At 40.4% G+C, this 23,694-nt stretch overlaps 1 non-coding gene across 1 annotated transcript; it reads right to left on the bottom strand.

Annotated features, from left to right (window-relative positions):
- Positions 1-20,806: 20,806 nt before the first annotated feature.
- LOC112062086 (U6 spliceosomal RNA) lies at positions 20,807-20,913 on the bottom strand. Its single transcript, XR_002890550.1, has one exon. It is a non-coding gene; the product is annotated as a U6 spliceosomal RNA (small nuclear RNA).
- Between the last annotated feature and the right edge of the window lie 2,781 nt (positions 20,914-23,694).

The following is a 23,694-nucleotide window of genomic DNA, read 5'->3' as shown; positions in this document are numbered from 1 at the left end:
TATAAGAACCAAAAATGTCTCCAAACATTGCTAAATGTCGCATGAGGGGCAAATTCACCCCTGGTTGAGAACCAGTGACCTAGACTAATTGAAAACAAATGACTCCTCAGCTTTCACCTTCCCAGTTCATTGTCTACACTGATCATTTCCACCTTGCCACTGGCCTTGTGGGAAATTCACCATCAGGGACATTGCCACCTCCAACATTTTGAGCTTTTGTTTTTGACATTCCTCTATCCCTCCATATTTCTTCTTAACCTGCCAAGTAACCCTTGCAGATTTAATTTCAAAAGACTTTTATAAATAATTCTTTGCTCTGAATAGCATTCATCATACGGACACAGATGATACAGACTTCTATTCACTATAGTTTCTACCAGAAAACTGACCTCCTGGGGGAAAGCACAACTTCTGTGACTGCAGACTGAGCAGGCATGTCAAAACATGCTTTTCCATATTCACTCCTCCTCTTCCCAATCCTCTCATAAATTACCGTGAACATGGGTGTTGGTACTTTAGAGTTCTCCCTCTAGGGAGAGTGCACTTTAGACCACTTACACTATTTTCTTCTACAACCACTACAGGTTAGCATTTGTTATGTGCATTCATGATTTGCCAGGTATTATGGTGGGTACCTTACAAACATTATCAATGTTCCTCACCAAAACTTATCTACAGAAGCATTATTGGCATCCGTTAGGGTATCTTAGAAAAGAAGATGCTCAGGATTTCTAGAGAGAAATACTAGGCACTCACCTTAAGAGGAAAATGTCGCTGTCAAAACATAGCCTTCATTTCGCACCCTTTTGCTTTGTTTCAACTAACATTCTGTCCTTGTCTTGAGTCAGTCAATGGCTAGCTCCAACTTGATTTTTTGTTTCCTTTTCTTTCTTCTCCTTCCTAGTGCTAATGGATACTGCCCTCTCTAACAACTTTCATGACCATTTGTCTTAGAATGGTCCAGATTGCTTTTGTAACTCAGGAATGGTTAGATGCCTGCGGTTTGTTGTCATTTTCAGATTCGCCATAGAAAATATATGCTGTTTTTGTTGTCTGTCTCATCAATTGGTGCTGGATTTGCAGAGATTCCAATTACCATGAAATAAAGCCTCACTGAGTAGCTCGAGTTGAGGCCTTCCATGTTGATGGCCATAAACAAAAGACCCAAAACAATTAGAAAGGACCCCAAGCACCAACAGGTCTACCTGGGGACGAAGGTCTCATTTGGAGGTTTACTCCATCATCCTGTATTTGGGTGTTCTTTCTATTTATTGTGGGGTATTGTGCTAATGGCAGTGGCACTGAACACGCTTTCTTAGAGGACTGTGAAAGATGATACAGTGTAGATACTAACTTTTCTGGAAAGCCTGTTCCTTTGAGATGATCTAGAAGACTAACATTCTCATTCCAGGATGCTAGTGTGCCTCATGAGGTCCAGGAAGTTTCCTATGTTTCTATAAGTCAGACTGGCTTCTATTTTTACCACAATAGCATAAAGAGAAAGACAGAGTTCCTGCTAGGAGTGGGGTCCTAATAGCTGTAACAATTCTCATTTGATCTGTAACAGTTCTCATTTGACAGATGATCCAATGAGGCTCAGAAATATTAGGACCAGAAGGGAGCAAATGGAATATATTAGGCTGAATTCTAAGATGATCAAGATTCCCACTGTGTTGGTGTACGTGCCCTATGTAATTCCCTTCCCTTAGATGTGGACATGACCTGTGAATATGATGGGAGAGTTACTCCCACGATTAGATTACATTATATGAAAACGGTTTTCAGATGTAATTAAAGTTCCTAATCAGGTGATGTTAAATTAATCAAAAGGGAGATTATCCTGGGTGGTCCTGACCAAAAAGGTAAGCCCTTTAAGTGGGATGTAGAGCTCAGAAAGATTGTCCTGCTGGCTTTGAAAAAGTAAGAAATATGAGAAACTCAAGTGGGAAGGAACTTCAGGGTTCTCTAGGTGCTGAGAGCAGCACTAGGCTGACAGCCAAGAAGAAAGTGGGGTCATCAGTCATACAACTGCACAAAACTGAATTATGTCAACAACCACACGAGTGTGGAAGTGGACCCTGAGCTCCAGAAAGGAACACAGCCCAGCCAACACCCTGCTTTCAGCCTTGTGAGACACTGAGCGCAGAACCCAGCTAAGCCATGCATGGACTCCTGACTCATATAAACTGTAGGTTTTTTAAGCCATTAGCTAAGTTTGTGGCAATCTGTTATGCAGCAATTGAAAACTAATGCATCCTTAACGTTGAGAAATAAAATTCAATGTATGGCAACAGAAGGAGACCAGTGACCTACTTAATAAGCTTGCTTTTTCCATCTGATGGGAACTTCAAAGATGTGGACAATATTTTAACACCAACAATAGAAAAAGACTATATAGTTTATAAGCAAATGATTCCTATGCATTTAAGACTACACTGACCATTACTTAGGAATAATTTTATCTGTACAGGTAACATATCCTAGATATTAGATTTACTAATATTTCTTTTGACTAGAAAAAGAAGACACAATTTAGTTCAAAATAACGCATTCGATATCTATAAATGCATCAAAAAGTCCTATTGACAAGAAGCAAAGCCTGAGATGTTTCTGTTTGACTTTTTCTGCACTGGGACTATCTTTCGTACTTATTTACTGCTTATCTTATTTATACCCGAGCAAATTTGTTTTCAGAAAGCAAGGACTGAGGAATGAGTGTTGACTTCCACAAACAGTTTTTGCTGATCACTCTGTCACATTCCATGTAACAGGAAGGAATTGTTTCAGGCCGATTCTAGTTTTCCTCACATAGATTGCTCGCCCACATCAGATGATTACCTCAAACGTCTACGTGATTGAGGAAATTATAGTTTCTCACAATTCAAGATCTGAAGATGATTGTCTCTTGCTGTGAAGAATCCACTGGACTGATGTGAGAACAAATTGAGTTAATTTTGAGGACCTAAATGTTATAAGCCATTTAAAAACACCTTAGTCATGAGGAGTTTAATATGATATGAATTTACAGAGTAGCAATGAACCCTAAGTTAGAATTATTCAGTTTTACTAGAAGTAAACAGGCCCAAAAGACATAAATCAAAAGGAAGTAGAATTCAAATCAGTATAAGAGGTTACAACAATCTCATCTTTGTAACAATTAAAAGAGCCGCCTTGTGTGATAATCAGTTGCCAATTCCTAGAAATGATTATACAGAGCTTGGAATATCACTGGTTATGAAGGGTATAGGGCAAATTCCCACACTACATGGGAGAGTGAACCCAATGAACAAAAGAAGTCCCCGTTTTAATTCTAAGAGTTTTTATGACGCTAAAGAAAAAAGATGTAATCATTTAAAGTGATATCTTACACCATTATATGCCTATATTAGGACCCAATTTATGATATGACATATACATCACTTACATATAACAGGAACAAATTTATGCCTTTTTTCCTTAGGGAAAATGCAATCTTGGTAATTTACTCAAACTCTTTAATGGTGAAGGGAGGAAGAACACCCAGCCATAGTTTCTGGTATTTAAGGCCCCATCCCTAGAGATTCATATATGGGGGGGGAGGTAATTAAGGAAGGAAACAGAATAATTAGTCAGGGAATTGAATACAATGACACATGCATAACTTTATCAACCATCATGTTCTACACCACCCTGGAAAATTCTACCTCAAACAAGTTGGAAAGCACCTCTGATCAAGAATAATCCTCAATATCAATTTCTTGAGAAATCCTAAGTACAACGGGCAGCACTATGATCTTATTCCCTTCTTCAGAGACTGTTCACATTTCTCAGTTAATGTGATGACTATTTGTCTCCTTTATTTTATTGCAAACTCCAGGACTCAGGGATGATTTTAAATTTTTATCACCATCGCCAGTACATAGAAAAGGACCTCAGTGATCAAAATCTATTAAATAGGCAAATAAATAATAAGACAAAAAAAGGCAGGAAGATAAAATGACCTTAACATCCCCTAAGGGGCACATTCAAAGACCTCTTCTTTCTCCCTCAAGGCAAGAGATGAAGGCGGCTTGGCCTAGTATATGTCGACGGAGATAGAAGTAGAGGTACTTATGTTATATTTTCAAGATAGAAGCTACAGGACTAACGAATGGGTTGTTACAGAGGATGACGAAGAAGAATGAGTCTAGGTAGACTAGTTTATAATCTGAGTTACCAAGGGGATGGTTTATTGATAATAGGGACCACTGGGACGTGAACAGGATTTGTATTAGTTGTCTACCACTGTATAACAAAGCACTGTAAAACTTAGCAGCTTGAAACAACGAACACTTATTATCTCATTGTTTCTGTGGGCCAGGCATCCCAGTGCAGCTTAGCTGGATCCTCCCTCTCGGGGGTCTCTCACAAGAATACAATCAAGCAATCAAAATGTTGGCAGTGGCTGCAGCCATCACAAGGCTCAGCTGTGGCAGGAATGACCTCCAAGTTCACACGCATGTAACGGCTGGTAGAAGGCAGTTCTTCAGTGGCTATTGGCCAGAGACCACTCTCAGTTCCATGATCACTCTCAGTCGTGCGGGCCACTCCAGCCATCACAACACGGCAACACAGAGTGAGGAAAGCAGGAGAGCCAGAGAAAATGCAAGCCAGATGGAAGTCAGTCTTCTGTAACCTAACGTTAGAAGTGACTGACATACCATCACTTTTGCTCTACTTATTAGAAGCAAGTCGTTAGTTGTAGCCCACACTCAAGGGGAGGAGATTACACAAAGATGTGCGTATCAGGAGGCAGAATCATTGGGATCCATATTAGAAACTCTCTACCACAGGTACAGACAGAAAAACAAAGAGTTCCTTTTTTTTCCTGAGATGTCTTAAGTTTGAACTCGAGTGGCCTTTGAGACATCCAAGAAGAGGTGTCAAGTAGGTAATTGTCATGATTCATGGGTCTGGAGCTCAGAGATGTGGGCAAGAGATGGCACTTTCCGTATTGTCAGTCTATATTTAAAGTCATAGGGATAGATGAGACCATCTAGGAAGAAAGTGGGAGGCAGAGACAAGGCGAAATGGCTTGATACCAAGTTCTGGCGAACCCCCAAAATCGTAGGTTAAATAGAAGAAGGCAGAAAGGGAAAGAAAACTCAGAAGGAGTGACCAGATGACAATTAAAACCAAAGACTCTGGGTGTGGCAGAACCAAGAGAGAAAAGTGTAGAAGAATAAAGAATGGTTAACTACGGAAAATGTTGCTGAGACATGGCATAAGATGAAGACAGAAGAGCGACATTATAGTTTTAAAAACCAAAATATAGAAATGACCTAATTATATGTCAACAGGAGACCAGGTAAATAAAGTGTGGTATATTCATGCAATGGAATACTCTGAGCAATTAAAATGAATGAAAAAGAGAGACACTCCAATCAACATGGAAAAATCCCCAAAGCCTGATGTTGAGCTAAAAAAAAAAAAGCAATTGTTACAAAGACAGTTATTATTTAAAAGTGTTTTAAAAAAATCTAAAACTAAGTATATATATTTCTGTAGATCCATTTGTATTTAGGAATAATGTAAAAGCAAGCATAGGAATTGTTTTTTTAATTCCTGAAAGCAGTGACATCTGGGGAGGGAGTAGGGGGAATGTGACCAGGGAAAAGTATAAAATAGACATCACCTTAGCTGTAATGGATTATTTCTTTTAAAAGTTTGAAGCAAATGTAGGATAATACACGAGCACTACTGGTATAATTTTCTCTTTTTGTCTATATATTTGAAATATTTCATAGAGAAAATTTTAAATTAACAAAAATCGACAAGATTTGGCAACCTTTTAAGAGTAGTTTTAAACGGAGTAGGTTAAAATGGACTAAAGAGAAAATGAGAGGTAAGGAAGGGTAAACTCTACTGTTGAGAAGTTGGACTTCACCATCTGAGTGATCTTGGAGAAGCTATTTTACCTCTCTGAATCGCAGTTTTCTCATCTGTAAAATGATGTATATATGTGCACACGTGTGTGTGTGTGTACGTATATATGTACATATACAGACATTCGCACATGCAGACACACATATATGCATATATTGATGAATGTAATAGGCAATAAATAAATCATAGCTATAATTCAACCTTCACAGTGAGGGCTGAAAAAAGATAATCTTTCAGAGCTTGGCTAGAATGTAGATTACAGATAAAAGAAATGAAAATGGAAGGGGAAAGAAAATGGCAGGGAATACTGCCAAACTGTATTCAGAGCTATCTGTCTTAGTACAAAGAAACTAGAAAAAAGATCTTCAGAAGCCAGCCAAACTTCGTGGCTTGACTGTAGTTACATGACTTTCAAAAGAAAGCAGTGTTCCAGCCCTACCCTTTCCACCACTGCTCTCCCAAAAAAAGCATAAAGGGAAAAAACGAGAGGGCATCTCTTCAGCAACTGCTTAACTAAAAAAAGACAGGCTGACACAGGAGCCTAAAGAAGATGATCATGGTAGTTATGACCAGGATGGGGAAGGCAAATTAAGCTCAGAGACCCTGAACAGAAATTTGAAGGGAGTTGATGCTGAGAAGGAGGAGTGGAGTAGAATTCCTGAAGGTGGATTCAGGAACAAAAAGTCCTAAGAATCTTTTTCCAAGTACCATGTGTCCATTACTGGTAGAGAGCCATTTCACAATTGTCTTTCATGTTCCTGCCATGTGCCAGGCACTATTCTTGGCACTAGGAAAACATGGCGAACAAGACAAAGTCTATGCCTTCATGAAGGTTATATTCGAGTGGGAAGAGACAGATAATAAACAAACAATGAAAGAAATTATAAGCAGTGGTAATTTAGAAAAATAAAGCAGATGAGCACTGGGGCGGGGGGAGGGGTCGGAAATGAAAAATCCTGTGAGCAGGGACGTGCTAACTAACAAGGTGACTTGTGACATGTGGTGAGTATGGGCATGAGAGGCCAGGAAATGAAGGATGACGTGGGGAGCCTGAACTTCTCTTTGTGAATCCCAGTTCAAACGGGATAAAGGACAAGATGAGATTTGATCTGATGGTTTCAAGGCACAGAGATAGCGGCATCCAGGCCGTGAGTGTGGGTGGGGAAGGAATAAGATGGGGGAAGCACAGCGGTCCAGCCAGCTGCACACAGAGCCCAAGGGCTCCTTCTTGACTCTGATTTGCTCTTAAAGGGAGTTTGAGCTGAATAATCTACTGAAAGCCAAAACTGAATCGATAGAAGAAGAAATACATTGTTGGCGCCTGACTCTTGCTTGACCTGGGAAAAACTATGAAGAATGCTGTAATTAAAGGTATCGGCAAAGGAGAGAGCCTGTGTCCTAAGGGACATGACCAAGGAGACAAACAGATCTGGGCTTTCAGAGATATAACGATGCTAATGATGTCTTGAGCATGGGTGAGAAGGCCTGGTGTGCTGTGTCCCAGCCCAGCTCCATGGTAATTTAACAACACACAATGGCCCAGGAGTGAGCTGCTCCTGGTTAAGGGTGAAGACAAGGTGCTGAGTGAATCCACAAGTATTTCATCTTCAGGTCTATTTCTGAGAGAAATCTCAGTGTTGAAAATCTTCAATGTGTGTTTTTTTACCAAGGAATGAGTGGGGGGCGTACCTACCAACAAAAGTTCAACTCAGCAAGTTCCCTGCGCTACCAAATGGGCTCGTGACATACATGCTGCCAGCAGTTGTCATGAATGCAGATGGATTTTTAGTTAAAGTAACAGCAAACAACCACACAGTGCTTATATTGCACCACATACTTCCCGAAGTACTTTATATGTATCGATTCATTGTTTATTTGTTTTTTTCATTTAAACATTTGAGAGAGGATTAGGACCTGCAGATTTGAATTTGAACTAGTAATAGAGAACCACATAATCCTTAGTTTCTATTCCTAAGTAACGATAAAAGCATTGTCAATAGGAAATAAATTGCAAAACAAAAACATATAGAACACTACATACCTATTAGAATGGCCAAAATCTGGAACAGTGACCCCACAAAATCCTGGCAAGGATCTGGAGTAATGGGAACTCTCCTCCATTGCTGGCGAGAATGTAAACTGTAGAGCCACTGTGGAAGACACTTTGGCGATTCCTTATGAAACTAAACACACTCTTGCCATATGATCTAATAAACACGCTCCTTGGTATTTATCCAAAAGAGCTGAAAACTTATTCCACACAAAATCTGCACGTGGATGTTTATATCAACTTTATTCATCATTGCCAAAACTTGGAATCCACCAAGATGTCCTTTAGTAGGTGAATGGATAAATAAACTGTGGGACATCCAGACAATGGAATATTATTCAGTGCTAAAAAGAAATGAACTATGAAGCCATGAAAAGACATGGAGGAACCTTAAATGTGTATCACTGAGTGAAAGAAGGCAGTCTGAAGAGGCTACGTACCGTATGACTCCAGCCATGTGACATTCCGGAAAAGGCAAAACTATGGAGAGAGGAAAAAGATCGGTGGTTGCCAGGGGTTAGGAAGGGAGGAAGGAATGAATAGGCAGAGGAGAGAGGATTTTAGGGTAGTATAAAATATAATGTACGGTATAATGAGGGATACATTTGTCCAAATCTACAGAATGTATAATATCAAGAGTGAACTATAATGTAAACTACGGACTTCGGGTGATGATGATATATGCATGCAGGTTCATCAACTGTAGCAAATGTAGCCCTCTGGTGGGGATGTTGATAGTGGGGGAGGCCATGCATGTGTGGCGGCAGGGGGTATATGGGAGATTTCTGTATTTTCCTTTCAGTTTTGCTGTGAACCTAAAATTGCTCTAAAAAAATAAAGTCTTAATAAAAAAAACTTTTTTAAACATAAAAGAGAAAGTAATAGTTTTGTACCATAAACCTTTCCCTTTTCTTTGGACAACAGACCCTTGACCCTTCCTTGACCATTTTATTCGGCCTGAATGAGCTCTTCTATGAGGGCTGAGTTTGATGTTCTTTTGAGATAAGTGTTAAAAGAAAGAAAAAAAAAAGAAAAGGCATTGATTGCTAAGGGCTTGAAATGTGGACATCCGAAATGAAGACTGCCCATAAAATCAGATTCCAGGCATTAACCAGTTCCTGACTGACTGAGAAAGGGATGCTATGAACACAGTCACTGGCAGGAAGTCTAGCTTCTCCCATATGGCTGAGATAGGGGAAGGTTATGTGTTCATATGAACTTCCTGCCTAACAGTCCATCTCTTTCTGCTTCTTGGCATTTAACCCTGAAAAAGAACTCAACAACTTGCAGGGGGCCGGCCTAGGAACCAGAGAAGCAGAGACAGGGTGTCCGTTATTGATTGAGTGAGTACCAGAAGTCAGAGCAGGAAATGGACCAGAAGCCACAAGGCGAGCCAGTGAGGAAGTGTACAGAATTATCCAAGATCAGGGCAAGTAAGGATTCAAAAGCTAGGTCAATCAGCGAGAAGCAGGAGGATATAAATAGTACTGGTATATGGGGCAAGCACTATTCTAAGGCAAACAATAGCCTAGTGAATGGAGAAAATAGAGGAACTGTGTAAAACTCAGGAGGTCAGATGCAAGTTCTGGAGAAGTGAGACCAGAGTTTGCCTCCAATGAGAGGCTTTGGCCTGCTTCATGAGAAGGCTAGGCCTTTCCCTAGTGTGGACAAACCTGAGGCCCACTCTGGAATCATTTAGGAAGATCCTTCTGGAGGAAGGAATGCAGGGTGGGGAAGAGTAGAGAAAGAGCCACGTTGTGAGCTGCTTAACGTGGACTGTGCTTTGGCCTGTAGATACCTCCTCACCTTCCAAAAGCAGAGTTTTCCATTGCTCTGGTACCGTACTCGATACATTTGGAAGCAGAAAAAAATTGACCTAAGTAGCTGATTTTGAAAGGATAGTGCTCAAAATAATTGTTCTTTTTAGGTGAGCATTCCTTTGACTAATGGCCAAAAGTATAGTTCTCAAGTTCAAATAAGTATACTAAGTAATCTATAACATAGATGAAAGGGATTCGGTAAAACAAATCTCCCTTCCCTAAAACTTTTGCCGGAGAAACACATTTGCAGGGTTGCATTAGTCATTATTTTGCTAAAAAGATGGCAAAGGAGAGTTAGGTAAAATCAATTCACTCCTCATTTAATGCACTCTGGTCTGCTCAATGCACCACAATAAGTATACTAACCACAGTGAGCCTCTCCTCCAACTCAACCACACTTAATAACCGGCACATTAGACATCTCACAGACCGTCACAATTTCCCTTCCATTTCCTTTGACTTAACTCATTCAGTGAACACTTTTCTCTTTTCACTCCACTGGGGTCTTGGCCTCACCCTCAACTGTCTTCTACTGACTTCTTCAATCAGAAGTTCCCAGGAAGGGGTATAACTTTCCCTCACATCACACCCCAGTCTAATGGAACTCATCTCTCTTCTCTAGGTAGTCAATATCATTCCTTCGTTGCTTATCTTCTACACTACTGCAAGAGAAACTGCAAAAAAACAAAAACAAAGGCAATGAACATCAGCGAAGTGGTTATTTTTCTTGTGCTGAAGTCCCAAGGAGTATGGTCGCTGTGCGATGTCACTGGGGAATCTATGCTGCATCTGTCTTTTTGCTCAGACTCAGCACAGCATGTGGCTTTCATTTAATGCTTGTTGCCTTATGGTTGCAAAGTGGCTGCTCCTCTTCCAATATTGTAACTGTGCCCTAAACAGGAAAAGAGGGAATATGACAGGCAAGAGCCACCCAAGTCAGCTGTGTCTGTTGCCATTTTAAAGATCATCCCTGAAGCCTCACTGTATGACTTTACCTATATCTTAATCATCTGTTCACATGACCAGCTATAATCACATGAGCAGTTATAAATGCATAGGAGTCTAGGAAATGTATATGTCAGATAGGAAACTTTCTACCCCAAACAGCATAGAGTTATTTTACATAGAAAAAAGGAGCAATAACACAAGCAAAAAATCAACAAATGAGAACACATCAAACTAAAAAGCTGCTGCACAGCAAAAGATGCAATCAACAAATTGAAAAGGCAACCTACGGAATGGGAGAAAATATATGCAAAACACATATCTGATAAGGGTTTAATATCCAAAATATAAAGAACTCATACAACTCAATAGGAAAGCCACGAACAGCCCAATTTTAAAATGGGCAGAGGAGCTGAATAGATATTTTTCCAAAGAAGACATACAAATGGCCAACGGATACATGACAAGGTGCTCAATACGACCAATCATAAGGGAAATACAAATCAAAACCACAATGAGATATGACCTCACACCTGTTAGAATGGCTATCATCAGAAAGACAAAAGATGACAAGTGCTGGAGAGGGTGTGAAGAAAAGGGAACCCTCCTGCACTGTTGGTGGGAGCGTAAATTGGTGCAGCCACTATGGAGAACAGTACGGAGGTTCCTCAAAAATTAAAAATAGAACCACCATATGACCCAGCAGTTCCACTTCTGGGTATGTATCCAAAGGAAACAAAAACAGGACATCTAAGAGATATGTGCACTTCCATGTTCACTGCAGCATTTTTCACAACAGCCAAGATACGGAAACAACCTAAGCATCCGTTAGTGCATGAATAGATAAAGAAATTGCAGTATATATAAACAGTGGAATACTACTCAGCCATGAGAAAGAAGGAAATCCTGCCATTTGCAACAACATGGATGGACCTTGAGGGCATTATGCTAAGTGAGATAAATCAGACAGAGAAGGAAAATGCTTCATGATCTCACTTATATGTGGAATCTAAAAAAGCTGATCTCATAGAAACAGAGATGAGAATGGGGGTTACCAGGGGCTGGGGAATGGGGGAAATGGGGAGATGTTGGTCAAAGAGCACAAACTTGCAGTTAGGAGATGAGTAAGTTCTGGGGGGTCTAACGTACAGCATGGTGATTATAGACAACACTGTATTATACATTTCAAAGCTGCTATGAGACTAGATCTTCAATGTTCTCACCACAAAAAAGAAATGATAATTATGTGACAAGATGGAAAAGTTACCTAAGGCTATGGTGGTAACCACACTGCAATACATAAACGTATCAAACCAACGCACTGTACACCTTAAAATTATACAATGTTATATGTCAGTTATATCTCAGTTTTAAAAAGGGGAGAGCAATAAATATCAGCTATCTGGTGATAGACAAAAGAAATAATTACAAAAATATACAATCACAAGCTTTAGATAAATGGCAAAATGAGAAAGGTCAAGTTGCTAGGAGAGCATACAAAGAGGCAGTGTGATCTAGTGTGCAGAACATGAGATCGTCGTGAAAAACCTATTAAGTGAAACCTGAGACATAAATAGGAATTAACTAGGTGACGGGGTACTGTGTTCTCTCCTTGCTACCTTCAAACTGGGGAAATGGCCAAACAGTCAAAGCTGGAAACTTAAGCTTTGAACATTTACTATGAAGTGGGGACTTCCCTGGCCCTCCAGAGGTTAAGACTTTGCGCTTCCAGTGCAGGGGGCACTTGCAGGGGGCACGGGTTCGATCCCTGGTCAAGATCCCACATGCCGCGCCGTACCGTGTGGCCAAAAAAGAAAAAAGAAAAAAGTTTACTCTGAAACGAATGATAACATGGGTGGGGGAGGGGCGTATTCTTTTAATCCCTGAACTTGGAGATGATGATCCTTCCAAAGCTAGTCTACATAAAGATCAATCCCTTTGTCTGAACTTACTCTTGGAATTAAAAAAAGAAGCCAAGATTTTTTCTTCGTCTTTCAAAATCCAGCATAGTGCTGCTTCCAGCTGCAGAAATGCAGCAAAGAAAACTCACATACTCTTGCCCTTCCTTACATATCTTGGGGTCCAACCACAGAACCCTCACTGAGCTAACGTTATTTGTCCTTTACCGTCTAGAATGTTATTTTATACTGTTACCTACTGGAAAATAGAGGGAGATTTGCAATTTAATCATCACAACTGCACCTTCATATCCTTTATCCCATTTCTCTGTCGCAGCCTGCCGCACTTGTACGGTTATTGCTTCCACAGAAACTTACACTCGATAAACTCACAGATCACTTAATGCTGTATATTCTCAGCAGCCATTCTGGCACAGCTATCTCTAGAATTCCTTAAACATCCGCACACACCCACACGCACACGACACACACACACACACACACACACACACACACACACACACAATCAAGTATGCATATATTTCTTTTTTTTTTGTATCCATAGACTTTTAAAATTCTGTTATTTCCTCTTCCAAGTACTGAAAACTCTGATGGAAGAATACCGTCATTTGCTTTCTTTCTTTCCACAATATCTGGCTTAATTCTCTGCAAAACAGGCACCGAGCAGCCAGGGATGCCTCTATCGTATCATGCGAGTCAGACCTTGTCAAAGGTTGGAGTTTGCAGAAGTGAGCTTCCAGGCTCACAAAACAACTGGAATGCAGCATTAAAAATAACTTGTAACTGTAAGTCAGGTAGCATCCACTTGGCATTGTAAAATCTCAATGGTATAAAGACAGGCCACTTACTACTCATAGAATAGAAGGACAAATACCACAGGTGAGAGGGACAGCAGCGTGGTCCTTCACGGGCAGCAGCTGTCCCCTCTCTTGTTTAAGCAGAGAGAGAATGACAGACCATAAGAAGCTCCCTCGCCCTGCCCGCCCCCAACCGCTTCCTGTCGCTGCTCACTGTCTGCACAGCTGCGCTGCTGACGGCCAGGACTCACGCTGCCAAATCCGAGTCTGGCATCCTCTGCAAGAAGGTGCGGGGGAAACCTGAGCAGACACCTCTCCATGCTTGCCTTGGGGGACATGTAGGAGAAAACTGAGATGTGGGTCCAGTAAGACTTTTGATAAGCACATTCCATGCTTCTCAGAAAAACTAGGGAAATATAGTTTAAATAATACATCTGATTTGAGAATCATTTTCAAAGTACTAATACGTGATGGGTATTAAGTCAGTTCCAAAAGGATTCGTTCTCCTACACCAGGATGCTTTCTTTGTGATTTAGGTAATGGGCTCAAAGAGTAGACTCACACAATATTTTCCTAGTAGTGCCAAGCTAGGGGATGCCGCTGACAGCTAGAGAGAAGCAGTTGAAATAATTCTGACAAGTTGCAGAACTGCACGAGTACAAACCTGGTACAGGTCAATGACAACTTATCTGGGTCAAATCAAAAAGGAGAAAAAAACCTAAAAACCTCAGAAATGGGCCGATGTCAGGTTCACATATGTCAGGTCATTGTAAATTGAGCAAAACAAATCCTGAAGAGTTGATTTCATGGATTTAAGGTTCTTAGCTGCTACCACTAAAGATGACCTTATGTTTAAGAGTAGGCAGTTGTCTCCATGGAACTGAGCCAGGGACAGCCTCTGCTCCAAAATATTGCCCTTCTTGTTTCTGCACATCTGGATGTTCAGCATTTGGAAGTCATTACTTTGGAGTATGTATTGTCCACTTGTATTAATTATCTATTGCTACATAACCCTTACTTTGCTGCAAACACCGGCTGTCAGAGTTTGCCTTTCTGTGCCGTGGGCACACAAGCCCTTAATTGGAAACGGAAGCAAGTCACTAAGTTAGACCCAACGCTCAAGGGGAGGGAATCACACAGTGAGCGAAGACCAGGAGACAGAGTTCACTGGGGGCCGTGTCAGAAGCTGCCCACCACACCGCTCTTTGCTGTCCCATTTTTAAATGTTTGCACTCTGGGGAGAGATAACATATGAAGCTCCTTATACCTTAGTATAAGTACATTTGTCAGGTTTCTTTGGAATCAAGAGGAAGCTAGGTGAAGGCTGATACTCAGAAGGTAGAGAGAAGAAACTGTAAAAATGGTCACTGTCTCGGAAAGGGGAGATGGGCAATGAGGAAGCTGATCCTAGCCTTCCACGGGTGCAGGAGTTAAGAGGATGGGACTGACATCACCGGAGCTTGAGAAAATACTCTGCTCAAGTAAATTAAATGAGTCAGCAAACTGGCACTGCAACTAAAACAAAGGAAGTTTGATACTGAGCTGGATAAAAAGGAATGTAATACATAAGGGCCCTGGAGATGATGCTTACCATGTACCCCACAGTAGTGAGATCTTTGGGAGACTATAAAATCTCTCCCTGACCAGGGATATAAAGGGCTTGAATGCTCCTCAGACTAATATGCAGAAAATAAGGGAAGGTTGGGGATAAAATGGAAGAAGGCCACAATAAGACATGTTCACCTTTCCTGAAGAAAAGGGCTTGGGAACACTGAAATACGCTGCTAAATTTGTGATTATAATGAGCTAGCAGGGAATTCCCTGGCAGTCCAGTGGTGGTTAGGGCTCCACGCGTCCATTGCAGGGGGCACGGGTTCAATCCCTGGTCAGGGAACTAGGATCCTGCATGCCGTGTGGCATGGCCAAAAATAAATAAATATATAAATAAATAAATTTTTAAAATTCCTTGTGCAAAGGGAACTATACTCAGTATCTTGTGATGGCATGCAATGGGAAAGAATCTGAAAAAGAATATATATATATGTGTGTATATATATATATATATATATATATATATATATATATACACATATATATATATATAAAACTGAATCACTGCTGTACGCTTGAAACTAACACAACATTGAGTTAACTATACTTCAGTAAAAAAATTTTTAAAAAAAGAACTGGCAAGTTATTTTTTTGTTCTATTAAGAGATAATTTCCTTAGAATCCTACAGACTGTTTAATGACTCCCTCTCAACCAGGAAACCATTGTTTCCATAGGATTCCAGATCTGCAATTAGATCTGTCCACAAATTGAAGTTTTATGGAGGACCTCTAGGACTCACATGCTACCTACTTATGTTACAAAAACATCTGCTCTCATATACGTCAGCTCAGTCTCATCACTCACTAGCTCTTGAACATTCCACGATCATTTATTTCCACATCCTTGTCTTGGCTCATATAGTTTCCCCAACTTCCTTTCCGACGCTTCGTCATATCTTTATTTTTTTTCTCTCACTCCCCTGTCCTCTTCTCCCCCACAGCAGACTACCACATCAATAAATAAACTCCACTATTTCCCATGTCAAAAAAATAAAGTGTGGGACTTCCCTGGTAGTCCAGTGGTTAAGGCTCCACGCTTCCACTGCAGGGGGCACAGGTTTGATCCCTGGTTGGGGAACTAACATCCCCCACGCTGCATGGCATGGCAAAATAAATACATAGTAAACATTAATGGTATACAGTTCTCCTGCCAAGAAATAACATTTCCCACTGTGGTAGAACATGAATTCGGCATTGATTCTTCAGCAGTAGCCATAACGTAGGTGCCAGGGGTTTGTCTAATGCATCCATGTACTCTTGTCTGACCTTCCTGGAAAGGAAATTCTTTGGGGGATGCTAGGTACAGCCTCACATAGTTGGTTTCCATACCTATAAAGAGCTAAGAGAGAAAAGAATAATAAGTGAAGGAGCAAAGAAAAGGTGATAAGCCAATTGAATGAGACGAAGGGAGGAGGAACCAACACATTTTCATGACAACAAACAAAACAAACTCAAGAGACTTAGGAAAGAAGGGAACTTCCCCCAAAAAAAGGGTACAAAGGAACTTATTTACAAAATAGAAGTAGAGTCACGGATATAGAAAACAAACTTCTGGCTACCAGGGGCTAAGGGTGGGGACGGATGAACTGGGAGATTGGGACTGACATGCACACACTACGATATATAAAATAGATAACCAATAAGAACCTGCTGTACAGCACGGGGAGCTCTACTCAATACTCTGAACGGCCTATATGGGAAAAGAATTTTTAAAAAAAAAAGAGTGGATATATGTATGTGTATAACTGATTCACTTTGCTGTATACCTGAAACAAACACAACATTGTAAATCAACTCTACTCCAGTAAAAATTAAAAAAAAAAAATTTAACCTGATAAGGGGCACCAACAAATAACCTACAGATAACATCATACTTAATGGTGAAAGACTGAAAACTTTCCCCGTAAGATCAGAAACTAGACATGAATGTCTGCTGTAACCATTTTCTTTACTTTTATTTTTTTAATATCTTTATTGGAGTATAATTGCTTTACAATGTTGTGTTAGTTCCTGTTGTACAACAAAGTGAATCGGCTATAAGTATGCATATATCCCCGTATTCCCACCCCTCTCGACCCTCCCTCCCACCCTCCCTATCCCACCCCTCTAGGTGGTCACAAAGCACCGAGCTGATCTCCCTGTGCTATGCTGCAGTTTCCCACTAGCCATCCATTTTACATTCGGTAGTGTATATACGTCAGTGCTACTCTCTCACTTCGTCCCAGCTTCCCCCTCCCCACTGTGTCCTCAAGTCCGTTCTCTACGTCTCCGTCTTTATTCCTGCCCTGCCACTAGGTTCATCAGTACCATTTTTTTAGATTCCATATATGTGCATTAGCACACGGTATTTGTTCTTCTCCTTCTGACTTACTTCACTCTGTATGACAGACTCTAGGTCCATCCACCTCACTACAAATAACTCAATTTCGTTCCTTTTTATGCCTGAGTAATATTCCATTGTATATATGTGCCACATCTTTATCCATTCATCTGTCGATGGACATTTAGGTTGCTTCCATGCCCTGGCAATTGTAAACAGTGCTGCAATGAACATTGTGGTACATGACTCTTTTTGGATTATGGTTTTCTCAGGGAATATGCCCAGTAGTGCGATTGCTGGGTCATATGGTAGTTCCATATTTAGTTTTCTAAGGAACCTGCATACTGTTCTCCATAGTGGCTGTATCATTTTACATTCCTACCAGCAGTGCAGGAGGGTTCCCTTTTCTCCACACCCTCTCCAGCCTTTACTGTTTGTAGATTTTTGGATGATGGCCATTCTGACCGTATGAGGTGATACCTCACTGTGGTTTTGATTTGCACTTCTCTGATGATTAGTGACTGCTCTAACTATTTTCTATTCAACACTGTATTGGAGATTCACGTCAGAGCAATTAGGCAAGAAAATGAAATAAAAGCCATCCAGAATGGAAAGGAAAAAGCAAAACTATCTCTATTCGCAAATGACATGATTTTGTACTTCGAAGCAAAAAAAGGAAAATAATGGAAATTGCCTGAAGGCACAGAGATGGTATCACTGAAATAACAGCAATGTCACATGTTTAGGTAGTATTTTACAGCTTCCAAAGAGCTGTGCATCATTTTATCTTCATAACCACCTGTAAGTACTATTATTACCCCATATCACAAGTGACCAAACTAATAGTCAGAAAGGGATGTATTTGTTAATGGAGCCAGCTGCTAAATATCATAACTGTCACCCAAATCTCCAGCCCCAGGACTCTCAATCAATGTATAATGGTTGCTGGTTTCTTAACTCCTAAGAGCAGCATGGTCCAACAGAACTTTCTGCAATGGTGAAAATGTTCTACATCTGAATTGTTCAGTACAGTGTCCACTAGACACAGGTGGGTACTGCACACTTGAAATGTGGCTAGTATGACTGAATAACTGAATTTTTAATTTTATTGAAATTTAAATAACCACATGAGGCTACCATGTTGGACAGTGTAGTTCTAGAGAGTTAGTCCCTGTTCTGAATCAGACACTCCTCCTCATGGTTCTATCCTCATAGTGGCCAAACTATGTGCAATTCTTTGCTGACTGATGAGGAATGTGTATGGAACCACGAAGATAGACAAACCATCCTTGGGAATAATTACAAGTTGCAGTATATACTTAGAAATACCTAAAACGACTCTGCAACATAGAAACATGTAGGAGTATTCTGACTAACCAAAAATAGAAGAAATGCTTTCCTAACAACTACAGCTTAGTATTCATCAAGGGGGTGGGGTGAGGTCAGAAATAATACAGCTTATGTTTAAATGATTATATATGTTTTTCCGTTCTTACATCCACTCTAGTGAATTCTTGCTTCTCACTCTACCACTACGAATTTGCCAAACAAATTGCTCATTCTTCTTTAAATACTTCCTTCATGTTCCACTTTACACCTTTTCTTAGGCTATCTTTTCTGCTGGGAATGTCTTCCTCCAGTTTACAAATCCAAACATGACCACATCCTTCAAGGCCTCACTCAAATTTATAATCTCCTGGAAGACTTTCTTATCTCACCTAGATGATGCGCTCCACTCTTCATCTATTTCGTCTGTAACACTCAGTGCTCTGCCTGCACATTATAGTGTTATGTGCACATCTTCTCTCTGATTAGACCCAGTGTCAGTAAACCACAGCTCGTGGACAAAATCTGGTCCATTACATGTTTTTGTAAATGAAGTTTTATCGTAACAGAGCCATGTTCACCATTTTACATATTGTCTATGGCTGCTTTTGCCCTATAATGGCAGAGTTGAGTAGTTGCAACAGAGACAATCTGGCCCCCAAACCCTTATGTATTTCCCACTTGGCTCCTCACAGCAAGTTTGTTGGTCCTGTATTACTACAAGCTTTTGCAATGAACTATAGAAACCACATCTGATTTATTTTTTTTTAATCTTCACAAGACCTAGAGTATTACCCTACATATAGCACTAACATCATAAATATTTTAAATGAATTTTCTGTCTGTAAGAAATTAATAGTGTCTGCTTATGTATATCAATTTTCTATTTGCAAACATTATCCCACCAATTTCTCATTTACTCATCAAGATAACTTCCTGACACAGAGAAACAGGTCTCATTATCTACATTTTACACCATGAGAAACTGAGGCATAAGCAGACTTTGACTATGGTCACAGCTAGTAAAGAGAGCTGCAAAACTGGGTCATAAACCCAGCTCTTCCGATTTCTGGCTCTGATCTACCTTATTCTGCCTCTCTGTGCTTACCCGCTTTCCCCTAAATTGAACTAAGATGTTGATGGAACCCAAAATAAAAGCATATGTATGTATCTACTTAGCAAATTAATAATCATGGCCCAGGTAACCCATGTTTAACAGAGTTGCAACTATTTTTATGAGAGCTAGTCATTTAAAAATATTTTTATGCTTCTAAATTTTAAGATTTATTTAAAATTAAATTTAGGGAATTTCCTGGTGGTCCAGTGGTTAGGACTCCATGCTCTCACTGCCAAGGTCCCAGGTTCAATCCCTGGTCGGGAAACTAAGATCCCACAGGCCACAGGGCATGGCACGCCCCCCCCCCAAATCAATAAATAATAATAAATTTAAATTAAAAAACTTAATTAAGAGGTAAAAGCTTTACAGAAAATAATTTACCCCAATAAATGGAGGGAAATTATTTTTTCAACACTCCAAAAGATAGAGAAAGTGTACATATCCCAGGCCGGTCACACTTCTTTTCCCTGCTGTCTGTCCTCCTCAGAAAGGCGGTTTCTCTTTTTCCTTCAGTATCTTAAAGCTATTGACTTCAAATTAGTAGTAATCGATTAAGAATCATATGCCCCACCGGTATGTTCAGTCTGCCCAGGCCAAGTTTATCTAATTCAAGCCCATTATCTGTTCAGCAACACCTCTTTACTATTCAATATTGACTGTTTACACAGCCAATATGAAACACTGGAAAAAAGCGGAGTGGCGAGAATACAGGACATTTGTTTCACGTCTTCCTGTAAAAACCCTCTGACTTTATTCTGAATATATTAAACACTAGACTCATGAATTTTTAAACAGTATTTGTAATGTCTTGGCACTTATATGAGATAACCACATTGTTTTTGCTACACAGATAGGATTCTTTAAAGAAATGCCCTTTTCTCTGAAATGGGTCATATTCTTTTTTTAAAAAAAACATCTTTCTTGGATTATAACTGCTTTAGAATGGTGTGTTAGTTTCTGCTGTATAACAAAGTGAATCAGCTATACATATACATACAAAAATATGGAACACTTCACGAATTTACGCGTCATCCTTGCCGAGGGGCCATGCTAATCTTCTCTGTATTGTTCCAATTTTAGTATATGTGCTGCTGAAGCAAGCACGGGTCACATTCTTTACAGTTAGAGAGAGCCTACTTATTTCTGCCCAGTGAGAAAAGATGGATTCCTTTCTGAGCCTCTTTGAGGTGTTAGAGTCAGCTTAAATTATGCATGCAATTTAATGCAAATGAAAGGTTTCAATATAAGCAGTCGGTTCTCTGGAGGCTATCCTATTGGCAAAATATTTATCATCAAGTATGTATTCAGCTCTCTGTGGGCAACCAATAAATGTCTGTAGACTAAAAAAAAGGAAAAAAAATCTATACCTACTTTTTTTAAAAAAAGCAAAAATTAATATTTTTAAAGCCATTGTTAATAAGGGTTATTAGAATGTCTATAAACTCAGGAATACATATCTAATGCAGATGTGACCTCGTTTCCTAGTTCATCACCATAAAGGCCACTGGGCTGGCTAGGTGATGGGTTGGACCCCAAAATCTTAATTCTTATTACACAGAGCTACTCCATTATCTTTTTTCCATTTGCTTTTGTAACCTATCTTTGCGTATTCATTTATTTTTACTCTGCCTTCTGAGAATGACTTCAAGCAGCCTACAAAGGCACATATGATATATCTGAGATTAAAATGTGTTTAAAATAAAAAAGATGAAGCATCTCTCAGCCTGTGTGACATGATGCACGACATGAGCCAAAGACTAAAAGCGTATTGTGAAGTCAAACTGGGCTCACCAAAGCTTCTGTGCCTAGAGTTCTGATGTCAGCGATGACAGATAATGGAGCCAGACCTCCTGCGATTGAATCCTGGTTCTGAACTTGGTGACTCATTGCCATGCCACGTGACCTTCGCCAAGTGTCCTCTCCCCTCGATGCCTCCGTTTCCTCAGGCCTAAGTAAGGGATACTGATAATACCCACCTTAATTCAAACAGCGTGTTGGAACAGTACCTGGCACAAAGAAAGCCCCACCATGCCATCAAGGAGTATTAGTACTAACCATAGTAATGTTTCAGCATCAGCCTGGCAAGCAGTGACTCAGAGGTAGTCTCCCTTAGTCAAGGTAAACCACCTAAGCGGGGGTTTTTTGATGCCCTCTCCATTTTCTGTTTCCTTCTCAGTATATTTCTCCTCCTCTTATCAGTGGTGAGTATCCTCAGCATCCTACCACTCTTCAGGGCAAGGGTCCCATCCTGTGGCCACTGACAGGCCAAGCTTTACTCTTAGCTGACTGTCCCCAGTACCTACTCAGAATTTAACAGCATCATAGATTTTAGGTACACCCTTAAGGACATATTTATGTCACCTAAGTGAGGATATAGAAGACTGAGCAGCTTTTAACCTTGATAAAAGCTTTCTGTTGGCATGATGACTAACAGCGGGTTGGAAGTCTCCAGCTCCTTCTGGCTCTTAACCCAAACATATTACTTGGTTAATCAGTGGGCTCTGAAGGAGAGAAGGCAATGTTGCGTGGATGAAGGAGCTGAGGGAAGGTACAGAGAGTATTTTGGACTACAGCACTGACAGGGAAAAGAACTGGGAAGACACATCCACAGGCATTCTGGGTTTTGGAAATTCTGGCGGGACCCTGTCTGAAAGGCTCTGGCATGAGAGCAATTGCCTCTTGGGGAAGCAATGGGAAGGAGTAGAAAAAGGAGATGCTAATTGTCCTGGGCATCTATTGCTGCATAAAGAATGACTTCAAAACTCAGCAGTTTAAAATAATGAGAATCATTTATCTTGCTCCTGAATCTGCAAGGTGGGAAGGACTTAGCAGGAAGGGTTGTCTCTGTACCACAGAGTGGCAGCTGGGCAGTCTAGAGAAGCTGGGGGATCCAACTCCAACACAGCTTATTCATATGGCTGAAGCTGGTGCCAGCAGTAATCTGGCCTCAGTCCTCCCCATGTGAGCTTTTCCACAGAGATGCTTAGGCTTCCTCAGAGCAGAGGAAGGAACCCAGAGGCTGGGTTCCAAGAACGGGTGTTCCAAGAGACAGGAAGTAGAAGCTTCATGTCTTTTAAGGTTCAGGCCCAGAAACTGGCACAGCAACATCTCACTGTATGCTACTGCTCGAGCCGTCACCAAGCCCACTCAGGTGCAAGTGGAGAGGACACAGAACCATCCTCCAGTGAGAGGTGTGTCAAAGAATTTGTGGCTATCTTACTTTGCCACACTCAATTGTCTGAAGTAGAAGAGAAGACTGAGACTCACGTAACCTCTCACTGCTCCTTCTCCATCACCTCAGCAAAGCAGAGGAGCTGCAATTGGCTACCTCATGTGATGTGGCCCTTTCTCTAGCCTCAAGACCACAGAAACCCTTTGGACTTTGAGTTGCTGTATGTTAGAATCCCTCCCTTCCTTTTGGGTTACTGATACCCCTTTGCAAAAAAACTACTTCCTGCTGTCCTAAAATTGACAGTCTCTGTCTCACTGAGTCAGATTAAATTGTAAAAATAAAATGTTATAGCTGTGGGAGGGAGGGAGGGAGGGATGCAATTAAATGTACAGTGACCCCTTCAGGGGATCCTGGGCCTTATTGGCCACCAGGTGATTATGAATTTTTGATATGCTTCAAAATGATGACATCCTCAACTATATATTTACAGATAGAACTTAAAGACAAAAATTGGCTATTTTGATGGCTTTTCTGGTAGTAAAACTATCCACATGACATTTATTTAGTCCAAGGCAATGGAAATATGTTAAAAGTTCTTGTAAGAAAACCCTGAATTTAAAGATATCAGAGAAATCTTGTTTTCAGTTATTTCTGCTTCAATATAGGTTATATCTATTAAATCCTTCTGTTCTTAAGTGAAAACGTGTACATAC

The sequence above is a fragment of the Physeter macrocephalus genome, chromosome 7 (assembly GCF_002837175.3).
Source record: "Physeter macrocephalus isolate SW-GA chromosome 7, ASM283717v5, whole genome shotgun sequence".
Classification (NCBI taxonomy): domain Eukaryota; kingdom Metazoa; phylum Chordata; class Mammalia; order Artiodactyla; family Physeteridae; genus Physeter; species Physeter macrocephalus.
Note: the sequence above shows the minus strand (reverse complement) of the source record. Positions and strands in the feature narration are given on the sequence as shown.